Source organism: Falco peregrinus, chromosome Z (assembly GCF_023634155.1).
Source record: "Falco peregrinus isolate bFalPer1 chromosome Z, bFalPer1.pri, whole genome shotgun sequence".
Taxonomy (NCBI): domain Eukaryota; kingdom Metazoa; phylum Chordata; class Aves; order Falconiformes; family Falconidae; genus Falco; species Falco peregrinus.
Genome location: NC_073739.1, coordinates 47410434 through 47422495, shown reverse-complemented (window position 1 = coordinate 47422495; position 12062 = coordinate 47410434).

Here is a 12062-nt window from a genome sequence, read left to right as displayed (position 1 = left end):
ATTCTTCTATGAATTTGGGAAGGGAAGGAAGTTCATTCCAGTACTATTTCCCCTTTTCGCATGAACATGTTCTCTCCAGAACTGCAACCAAGTTAAAACAAGCTGGTTTAAACCAAGGCTGGGCAAGAACTGTATGGATTTGTTTTGCCTTTAATACTGTATAAGATACAACCTCAAATAAAAATGTCTGTTTTCTGCAGACAATGAAGCCATTAAGTTTTAATAGCCAGAGTGTTCTTGGGAAAACAGAAAAGCCAGTAATTGATCATCCAGTTGCTCTCCTACCAGTAACTAGCAAGATTTTAGCTCAGATCCTCTAAGTATATGTTATCACAAACCCAACACTTGGGTAAGCTTTGCTCATCCACTTGAATAAGAAATATACATGGTGATTTATATGACCAACTGGAATTTGTTAATACTAGCTGAACATTCTGAAATCAAGTATTTAAAATTCATATCAGATCACACATTTCAAAACTTGAAATGAATTATTTTTGTGAAGTCAAATATGCACACATGAAAAGTCCATCTAAAGATGGACCTCAACATTTGGATTAATTTATAGATTATATTTGTAAGACATAGGCATTGCATTGCCTTTACAATGAAGCCTGAAAAGGGATCACAAATCTCTAACAGTAGAAATAATAATATTATGGAAAAAGTAGTGGGACAAAATTCATTAACTGTACGCCTCCCAGTTTTTTGATGATGCTTTCAAGGCCCTGTCTATTTCTGTTGCCTCAGTGTTTGTGAATTCACATCCTTGCAGTTATAAGGAAAATATCTATTTTTCCAGGCTTTAATAACCCAAGTCTGTCCTCTCTGACTCTGATCATATTTACAAATCAATAGTACAGCTGTCTAGCAACCAAGGGCAGTGTTTGAGCTTTATGTGTGTAGTATTTTTTGTACTGGTGTCTGTCGCTTGCTCTCTGCTCTTTCTTCTATGCATGTTGTGGCGGGGTAAATGTGAGCCTTTATTCACACCAGTGTTGTACATGCCTCCTATGGGACCAGTGTGACGGAGCCGGGGGGATCTGGCTCTGCAGGCAGCCATGGCATGGAGGGGTCCCTGCCATTATGCAGCCCTCCAGAGGCAGAGCTGCAGTCTTGGGGCTGCTGCATGCTGTCTGGCTCTGTGCTTACTCCTTGGAGGTGGTAGAGGTGCCCCAATTACTTCCGTCTAGGAGGGGAGATATCAGCACCCACAGTCTCACTACCTTCCCATCTGCCCTACCCTGAAGAACTTTTGGTCCCTTTAAACAGACATCCGAGAATGACTCCTTGCCTTTCTTCTCAAAGTAGTCCATAGATGGTTTGCAGTTCAGGTAGTCAAAGTATTTTAGTGGATCTTAAATTATCTTCTCTGTAGCTCAGTTTAGAAACACTTTAAGCTAGTCTGTAGAATCAAGCCTTTGCTCCTTGCTGATAAAAAGCAAGACCTTTCAAGGGCTATTAAATACTGGGTTGTTTTGGTTGTTGATTTGGTTGTTTTTTTTCCTTTATACTGCATTTGAACAAGGTGTTACTGTAACTCTGACTCACTGGGGGGGAAGAGGAAATTGGTGATTTTGGTGATCTGTGTCCTGTCTCTGAGGTGTTGGTGGAGGTGTTGTGTTTTGGTAATGAAATGCATAAAGGTACTAGCTGTTCGAACAGCTGTAACTATCTGGTTAGCATTTCCCTGTTCATTGAAGTTTTTTTAATCGTAAGATCTAATTGAAGCCTAAACATAAAAATAACCCCAAAAAACTAACCCAAAACCTGATCATATTGGAAAACCTTTGCCATGTATGTAGATAATGTTGTGCTAAGCAGAGATGGTAGTGGTCATCAAACAAGCAGGAACATCCATGCCAAGGGGTAACTTTTCTGTTGTCCTGCCTCAGAGCTGTACCAGGCAAAGCCATCTGAAATTTGGCAGTGGTGGTTTATGGCGAAATATGAGGTGAATCTGTTCTGAATGTGTAACACGGCTGAACCACCAGCCAGCAGCCGCTGTGCTGGTCACATGTTATACATGCTTCTTACAAGACATAGGAGTTATATTCCTAGAAACACTGAATTCTTTAGTATTGAGGCTGCATGGGAGAAGTAGCCTGTGTGTGTGCGTTGACAGCACTCTCTTACGCTTCTCCACAGCATCAGAAAGATTCTTTGCGGTGAACTCAAGTCATACTGTGTGATTTGTTTTCTTTTCCCTTCAAAATGTTTTTTTTTTTTTTTGTACAATGTTTAATATTTCATTATTTCCAGTGGATTAAAAAAAAAGTTTGCTCTGAAAAAAAGATAATGTGTAACTTCTCTTCAAGTCAGTGCTGCCAACCTCAAAAATGAATGGCTCTGATATCTTCAGAGACCAGACTTTTGTATTTGTTTGCAGAAGAATGGAAATACATTTTTAATAAAGCTCCTGTGATGACTAAGAGGCTCAAAAATAGCAGGCTAAAGCTTGCTTCTGTGCTGTCAGAGCAGAGTCTGCCAAGTAATTTGCCTATGTAAACAGTGTAAGAGCAAAAGGCCTATTGTAAAGCTGATCTTATTTTTAGAGGTAGATTTTATTATTCGTTCTGACTTCCTTTCCCACCAAGGGCTTGCTTTCACTGCAAAACAAGGCCACAATGGCAAATACATACCATCTGATTGCATAAGAGGTCTAGACAAGATACTCTGCAATTCCTAGCCCTGCTTCTCCAGAATAGGGAGGATACGTGTGTTTGTGCTGAAATTTGATTTGCAAAGGCTTCGGCATTGTCCATCTCTTGCAGTACTCCAACAATGTCACATTATTTTGAAGCATAGAAACCAACAGCAGGATTCTGCCCTGATATTGAACTCTGTACGTCCCTAAAGATGTAAGAGGATTTATTTGTGTGGGAGTTAGGGCATGGTAAGAGCTTTGGTACTGAAAGCAGTCTATAGTCCTGTACATATATTTATCCATGCACCCACCCCTCCATCACAATACCAAAGCAGACTACACCATTGATACAGGAATGTGGACAATGCCTTCTCTACACTGTCATTGGAAACTGCAACTCAGTTTTTCACAGCTGGAATAAAGCAACAGGGCTTCTGCTGAGCTTTTCTTTGACAGGGTTAAGCTGGCATCCTTTTCTTGCCTCCACAGCATGAGTGCACTCACTCAGCACCTCCATTGGATTCCCCGGCTGTGCCCAGACATTTCTGAGGCTGTAGGAGCTGCCTGTGGGTTCTCCAGGGAAGAGACATGCTAGCTAATTTCCAACCTTGCAACACCATTACTGTGTTTTCCAGGGTTTGGTCACCCTTTCTTCATTGGAAAATCACTAGTTGACCTCTAATAACATGATCCAATCCAACACCTGTGAATGGGTTTTGCCATTACTGAAAGAAGTCACGATATGAAGACACGAAGCAATAACTCTTGCTCTATCTGCTTTCCTTGCACTAGCAGGGCCTCCTAAGGAGAATGGCCATTGCTATGCTTTTCATCCATTTCCACTATTATCTCTTTCCTGCTGTTGCAATGTTTCTGGTTCATGATGTTACATATTTCCCTCTAAGCAACACACTTCTGTTTTCAAAGGACATCAGACCTGGATGTTTTGGCTGTTATGGGAAGAAGCAATTCAAATAAATTCACCAGGCCCAATTCAGAAAGAAAACAGAAATTACCTAAATGTAATGCGGCATGATTGAGCATATAATATTTTGTGTCTCCTTTTGCTGAAAAGCTCATAATTGTTCCGGCATAAACAGGTCTACTGTATGCAATAACAAACAGCATTAAGAATAATATTCTGGTTCTATGGACAGCATTATTTTACAAAGTTCTTGTGAATACTTTTCAGCTGCAGTCCCTCTTCCCGTGTAGTAAAATTCTTCTACTGGTTTTGCAAAACTAGTCATTCCTATATCAAAATCAAGGTAAGTGGTGAAGTGGTTTAATCTGCATATACCTGTTGTACAACTTATGTCACAGTACATGCAATTACTGGATTTCACATCACATGATTGTAAGTGAACAAAGTCAATTCACCTCTGAAGGCTTTCTGGAAAAATTTTATGCTGTTGTTCCATTTACATCAGCAAATTCAAATAAATATAAAACTACAAAAAAAATAAATCCCATGGATTGTTCCTTTCAGGAAAAGGTCTGGTTTATTCTTTAACAAGTACTCCTGGTCCACTATATTTTCAATGTTTCCTTCTTTATTTGTTTTACTTAAAGTTGATCTTTCTTTTGGATTCCATCGTGTTCTTCACTTCAAACACAATCTTTCTGAACAGTATTTAGAAACCTTTCACTACTGTTCAGTAAATGGTTCTGAGGCAGACTTCTACTGAAGGTGACACTCAGAGGTCTCCCAGATGGTGCCTGAGGGACATATTTCCACTTCTGTACAAGTGTTAGTTGATAAACAAACTTAAAGGGTTTGGGGGGGGGGGCTGTGAGGGAGGAGGGGGGGATGACACACAGAGGAAAATTTCATCTGACATGCCCCTCTACAGGGCTGTTGCATTTATTCCTTTAAAAAACACACATAAAAGAATATTGAACTGAACTTACCAAATGTCTTGCATTTGTTTCTCTGAAACAAATAATCTATTTATACATTGAAATATAAAATATCTTTAGAAAGCTTAGTATTCTGTCTTGTAAATTACAATCTGTTCTAGGAAATGCTCAATAAGATATTTTTGAAACACTTTGGAAAATCACTAATAATATTAGAAGCAACAAAATTTCTTTGCAATTGATTTGTCATTCTCTATATTACTGGTGTGAATCATGACATCTTGAAAACCCACTGGATGAATTATGGTTTCTTTTCTATGTGGATCTATGCTTTGTTAAAATATTTGTTAATTCTGTGTGGAGGAAGGAAATCTCTCCATGTGACAGGGAATTGTGCCATAATGTTATGCTATTCCTGGACAACTGCTGTCTGTCACCTGTGGAGAGTTCTGCCATGAGCTAATTGTACTTGAGAACACCCTGAGGGAGTAGAAAAGCCTGTCCTGTGGTTAGAGTTATGCAGGGGAAAAAGACAACATATTTTAAAAACTTGCCAATATGAGCAGTGAAATTGTTGGCAAACTAAATTAAAACCGCATGAAGCATAGTAGTACTGCTACAGGATGTCAAGTAGCGATGATTATGCAAATAAGTATATACACAGAGCCTGGCTGCAGAGAACCTTCTGCAATCCCCAGCTGGTGACTACTGAAATGATTCAGGGATTGTGGGGCTGGATTAATGTTGTGCATTTACGTAAATAGATAGCTATCCTCCTTGGTCTTTAGCCTGTTAGAACACCTACTCTACTTCTGAAACTTCTAGGTCCTTTCCTGACAATGATCTTGATAGTATTTCCAAAGTTTAATATCAGAATGTTTGTCTTGTTAATACTTTTTATAACAATAATAAACAAATCTTATCTACCATTTACTTACCATAATGTGTGCTCTTGGGGTTTTATTACTTCTTTTTAAGCCAAATATTTTTGGGAAAAAATGTTACTCCAGGATTTTTTTATCCAAGTATATTAATTTTCACTGTAATTTTTTGTGTCAGATGTAATAAATACTAGCATTATTAATACTTAGTCTTCACATTCTCGAAGAACCATGTTACCTGTCAAAGAACCTGCAGCATTACAATGTTGCAGAAACATTCTCAGAGGGGCTTAGGAGACCTGCAGCAGGCTAGTTTCTTTTAAAGTGGATGCGAAGATGATTATCAAGTGAGAAATGTTGTGTTAGTGGTCAAAAAAACCACCTGGGGGTTTGCGCAGGGAAAAGCAGATGTTTTGCAAAGGGATCTGAAGGTGATTAAGCAAGAGGACTGTTTGGTTTAGAGAGACCATTATTTCACCTTTAGTAAAATACAAATAGTATTATAGTATTGCAGGAAAGAGAAGATGGCATAGAAGTAAGTTCTTTAACACCAAGGGTAGTTTATGAAGTTATGATACAACTGTGAAGCTGTTTATGTTAATGACCCAGACAGCATCCATGATTTGTGATTCTGAGTTCATTCTAAATTAAAGCGGATGACTTTATGAAGATGCAGTGGAGTGTAGGGTTGTTAATGGGATTGCAGAAGAGAATTTGAGAGCCTACGTATATGAATTCATACATTATAAAAATGAAATAAATCTACTATGCCATTTACTATGGCCAGGCATTGTAATGGCAAGCAGCTTAGATACAGATAGAGATCCTGGTGGATTTCCTCGCAATCTTCCCTTCCAGTTTCCTCTCAGTAGCAATGCCTGGCTCTGTGTTAAGACTGTAAGTAACCCATCGTTCAGTGCTTCTCTGCAGAGGCCATTATCTATTAAAAGAGATTAGCAGTAGAAGGAATTAAGGTGTTGCTCTCTGTGGTAGACAGAGACAGGGAGTTGCAAGGCTATGTGGGTAGCAGCTTCGCACTGTTAGTCTGATGGTCTTTGTCACTCCAGTGACCTGATGAGGGTTACCCCCAGCTGATACTGAGGTCCAAGGAGGGCACCTTTGCAAGGGGCTTTCCCACTAAAACTGGTCTGCAACATTTAGCACTTCCCACCTGCCATTTCCAGGGCATGGCTTGCAGAAGCTGTTCAGGTTAAGGCTTGCAAGAACAAGAAAACCTCTGTTGACCCACCTGGGAATAGAACACAGTCCTCTGTCTGTGCTTTACGCTCTTCTGGGGACTTCATGTGCTAACCTCGTGAGAGAGCAAGCTGCTAAAATGTCATCTCCAATCAACCTTCTGGATTTTGAGATACTTTTTAGAATTAGCAGACAGAAGTTCCTGAAACGTGAGCAGGTCATCAGTATTGCCACAGTGTGGCTACTTCTCTTATTTCTTTTTCTTGTGGTTAGGGAGAAAGAAAGTGGAAAATGTGAATGAAGCTGTTCTGGACAATATAACCTTCTTGCGAATGCTGACAGATTTTGAGGGAATGGTTACTCCATGATTAAATGGAATGCTCTATTTTACTGTTTCATCTTTATTCAAGTAGAAAAAGTAGCCTTCCAAGACAGGATAAAAGTTTCTGTTCAATAATGGTCTTTCTCTATGTAACACCTATTAATATAACACCAGCATTAAGCTTTGCCTTAAGAACAGTGTGCCTGGCATCAGCAATGAGCAGAGAGAGAGAGGAGAGCATAAGCATACTTCTCCTTTAGGAGTGTTCTGGTTTCGGCAAATCCAGACAAAGTGGACTCGGTGTAAGCCTCTGCCATGAATGAGAACTTCCCCTGTGTTTGTTACCAGCACAATGTATCTTAATGTGATTTCCTATACCTGAAAAGCACAAGAAAAAATAACTGACATTAAATTGTTTTTAGAATGACAAGTTTAAATCTATAGTGTTACCTCTGGATCACTTGCAGGTTAAGAACAGGACAGACAGTATATTGTAGCAGAGGTGGAAAAGTCATAATTTTCAAATGTCTGGTAGTAACTTTAAAAAGTTATTATGGACTAAGTAATTTCTCCATGCACCGTACCTGACTGTAATAATCCAAATTGCCTGTGACTTACGATTATATTTGCAACAATCACCATTTCCCACTGTAGTGTGACATTAACTTGACACACTGTAGCTGTGACATTTATTGAACACAAGGGAGCCGATTATAGCTCCATAACTTGGAGATAACCTCTGCTATTACTTGATTAGCATCAGTATCTGTGCATAAATTAGAACAGCATTTACAAGTACTTCCCTGGTTAAAGGTCTAACAGAGTCTCCACTGTAGCACCTATAATTTAATTGATAACCTCAGACTTGGTGAGATGCATCAGCGAAAACGAGTTTGGCTTGCAACTTGGCAGAGTGCATTTCAGATTTTTTCCTTTTTCTTTTTTTGCTGTTACTAATATTGGCTTAGGATACATTCATTTGAGTCTTTCCTAAAATGATGTCTCATATAAAATCTATATGGAATTCTAAATTTTCACTTTGTTGATGTCTCTCTTTTCTTCCTCCCCTCAGCCCCACTTGTCAAAGAAAGCTTTTATTTACTGACTAATGCAATAGTTTCTATGTTCAAACACAGAATCACCTAACAGTATCAGAAGGGAACCTTTTCTCTGTTTCTTTTGAGAAAGCTTTTCACAAAGCATCTGTTTTTACACTGTCAGTTGGTAAATAGTATTGCAGATTGAACTTGATTTGGTTCAAATACATGTCTTTTTGCAACAGGAAGTGATTTAGCAAGCAAATGTGGGCTAAAAAGCTTTACCAGAGTTTTGCCCAAGAAATGTTTTGTTCACAAACTACTGAGCGTGAACTGGAAGGGCAGGGATGTCCCTCTTTCAAATGGAGAGACAAGATACTGTGGGGTGAACCAGAGACAAAAAATGGCTTGAGAGGGAGGCTAAGAAGAGATAAAAAGCAAATGGAAGTGTTTCCAAGGTTTTTGCTGTACATAACTTCTTACTGTTTCTTCCAATCCAATTTTTTTCTTTTTTTTCTCCCCCCACCCCGAAATATAAGATCTTTCATTCTCTGGTTGACTCTCTTGGCATATTTTAAGACAATGCAAGTGAATTATTTTCTTCAAACATAATCTTTCTGGTAAACTTGCTCATATTGTACACATACTATATATTGAAAGTACTGTTTGTATTCCTCTGCTCCATATCACTCATGAATAATTTCTGACTTTTATTTTAATTTTTGATGAGGAATAGAGAAATTCTGCATTGGTTAGTTTGGGGTTTTTGAGTGTTTTAAGAAATTTTCCTAGATCTCCTACCTCTGGAGATAATACAGCATTTATACTGCATCACCAAAGCAGAAGATTATGAAGGAAAGGTTAAATTTTTAATTCCCTTGACATTAGTTGGAAGTATTTTTGGAACATAACTTCTAGGTGGCTTTTTTATCAACAGAGAAATTAGTCCATACTCCTCAGTCTGCTCCTTAGAGGACTGTCTTCCCTAAACACAGGAAAAATATGAAATTTGCTATCATTAGTAGCTGCAAAAGTTTTATTCAAAAATATACACAAAGTGCTAGGAATTAAACATCAATAAACAGTGAGAGAATAACTGGTTAAATGTAGCTTAGGAGAGATGCTTAGCCAAATCTATTAATAACATAAAGGAAAATTTGTCCATATCTTTTACATGCACTTTTCCTTTCAAACTACGCTTCTTCAAGCATATGAAAACTGTGTAGTTTGCAGCAAATAGAGAAGCAAAATACTATTGCTTTTCTCCACTCATTGCTTCTTGCCAATAACTCACAAGATTTTTGGCTCCAGTTCCTGATTCTCTGCCTGTGCATGACAGTCAGTGATTCATTCTAATACAGAAGGTCAACCTGAGGTTATATGTGCTTTCTAAGAATATCAGGCAGAGACCTTTTTCTCCTCCCAAAGCCACAGAGATTACACCTGTCCTTCTTAGGAGACATTCATCAGAGTTGCCTCCTGATTCCCAAGTAGATGGAGCTTGCAGGACAACTGGGTGACTCTTTAGTGAAAGTGAGGATGTGATGTGGTTCTGAAAGGTATGTTGCCTTCTAAATTCGGCTGGAGGCAGGATTTGTTCCAAAAGAAATAACTAAGAAAAGTAGGGGGGAAAAAAAGCCTATACAAATTTCTTCCATACCAGTGTAACTGTTTAACCATGAATGAGCATGAGGCCTTGATGAATAAAAAAAAACCACAACCTGGAGAAAATCACTGGATTATACTTGGTTCACAACACTGTTTCATTGTACCTTGGTTTTGGTTTTCATTTTAAACCAGTAACAACAGTGACTCTGCATTGCTAAGAGTGTCTATAATTTACATAGTCCTTTTCAGTCTGGAAAATTTCACTGAATTTAGCTTGTATCTTCACAGTGCTTCTCTCAAATTTCAAACTATAGCCCAAGAGCTGACTTTATTCATTCAGCCTCTCTCATGATTTTGTTAATATCAGGTAACTTCTATTTTAAAGCATGCCTAGATAGTTATAACTGAACTCCAGATGTCAAAATTTTCAAAATAAGCAAAGGATGAGTAATTTCATTTTCCTTATCGAGAAAATAAAATATCCCATTGACTTTTTTCGTATTTCAATTGTTTTCCATTTCTTGGTTGATCAGTGATGCTGTGAGGAAGTTAATGTGGCAGAGTTTATACTTTGTCTAGGTCAAGAAAACACATTAAACTTAGTCATAATAATTGGGTGTTTCAACTGTTGAACAAATGATCTGCTGCTGGCCAAGATTTGCACTCAGCTTAAATAAAGATGAATCAGGCTAAGCATCACCTCAGGTAGTTAACTTTCTAAAAATCATCTGTGCCCTAAACAGTGCAGTACATCAATGATTGACAAAGGGAATAATAGATGAGAAAGGTATCCAGGAGCAACAGTGTCACACAACACAGTCATGGTAGCAGTGTGTAGTATTGCATATTCGGTACCTGCATTTCAGGTGGAAGGTAGCTTTGGAAACTCTGGTCCAGATCCCAGTACCCTTCTGAAAATAAAATATCAGGTGCTTGAAGAAGGAGCTGACTATCTGGGAAGAAATGACCTGATAAGCCACGGGCATTTCCCCTCTGTTACAAACCAGGAATGGATCTTGTAAGGGAGTATTTTCTTCCCTGGGTGTACATAGTTATCTGTGGTCACATTAGAGGAAGAACCCAGTACTCTGAGAAGATATGTAAGATCCCATTCATTGCTAGGCTTTCCAGTGCTAAAATTTTGCCTTCATCACTTCTTCAGGACCCAAATTTTTAATCTTTCATGCCTAATGCAAATATTTCATCTTTTTAAATATATGGCAAACAGATTAATTCAACTATTGGCTGTAGGTTCTCTCCATCTCTTTTCTCCATCGCTGGTTTTCTAAGCAGAGGTTATCTCCACTAGCTCCAACAGTTCCACACAATCCCCTCTGATTTTCCTAAATATTGGGGTGGGGAGGTGGGGAAAACTTTTCTCTATTAAAGTGACAGAAATACAAGCATACACTTTCCTCCTGCTTTTCAAACTGGTTAGTGCTTTCTGCAACTGTAAATGCAGAGTGGGTTGGTGTCTTGGTAGACATTTCTACATTGCCAGGTAGCTGAAAATCTGGTGTGTGAGTCTGTGGAGAGCATAAGTCCATGATAAATATTTCGGGGGGGAGTGGAAGTGGAAAAAACATTTTGTATGTTTAAGATAAAATTCTAAGACTAGTCCTGCCTGTTTGAGTGTTCATGCAATTATACCTGTAACTCAGGTATCTGCTTGGCTTTTTCTGCTCGGGTTTGTTACACCAGCAACTGTTCGCTCTGGAATCTGCATACCTGTCAAGGCTGAGAGTTCCCCTTTTCCTTCCATGCTCCTGTAAAATGCCAAGCGCTCGTGTGGGCACTCTAAAACAGTAACAACAAATAAGAATAAGAATCTTGTTACTTTCTTCCACATGGGGATTGACAAGAATAGAAACTGTTGAAGGCTTCTCTGAAAATATACTGTATTTAGGAATCAGGAAATAACATTTTTGATTTAAGCTTCTTTTATTCAAGTGGTATTTTATTATGTGTGCTCCTTTTCTCTAGTTTTGTTTTACTGTTACAGGAAATAATGCTGTTTCACATACCCGAGAGAGACCAAGGAGGGCTGTAGTAAATAATAAACTGCTAAATAAATCAGGTTCAATCTGTCTTTTGCATATATCTGCCATGTTTTATTCTGTCTATATTTCTGCTGTTCATCTACTGGTGACGAAAACTCCCACTGGTATAATGCAAAATGTCCACCGGTATTACAAATATCCATTCACAAATCTCCGTTGAGGGATACAGTATGGGGTCAAGTCAAAGTCAGTCCTAAATTATTAATGCAAACAAATATATTATTTGCACAACGAGTGTTAGACTGTCCCTTAGTTAAAGAAAGATTTATAAAGATCTTTATGCCAGAAATAATGTATAAAACAAAACAATAACTTTATTTATCGGGAAGAACTGTTTGCCATCTTCAGGAAGTCTGTCTTATTTCAGTGAAATGTTAAAGGAACGTGAGGGGAAGGGGAGGTTCACAGAAAGTGCACTTAAGATTTCTTATATAAAATGTCTCACAGCAG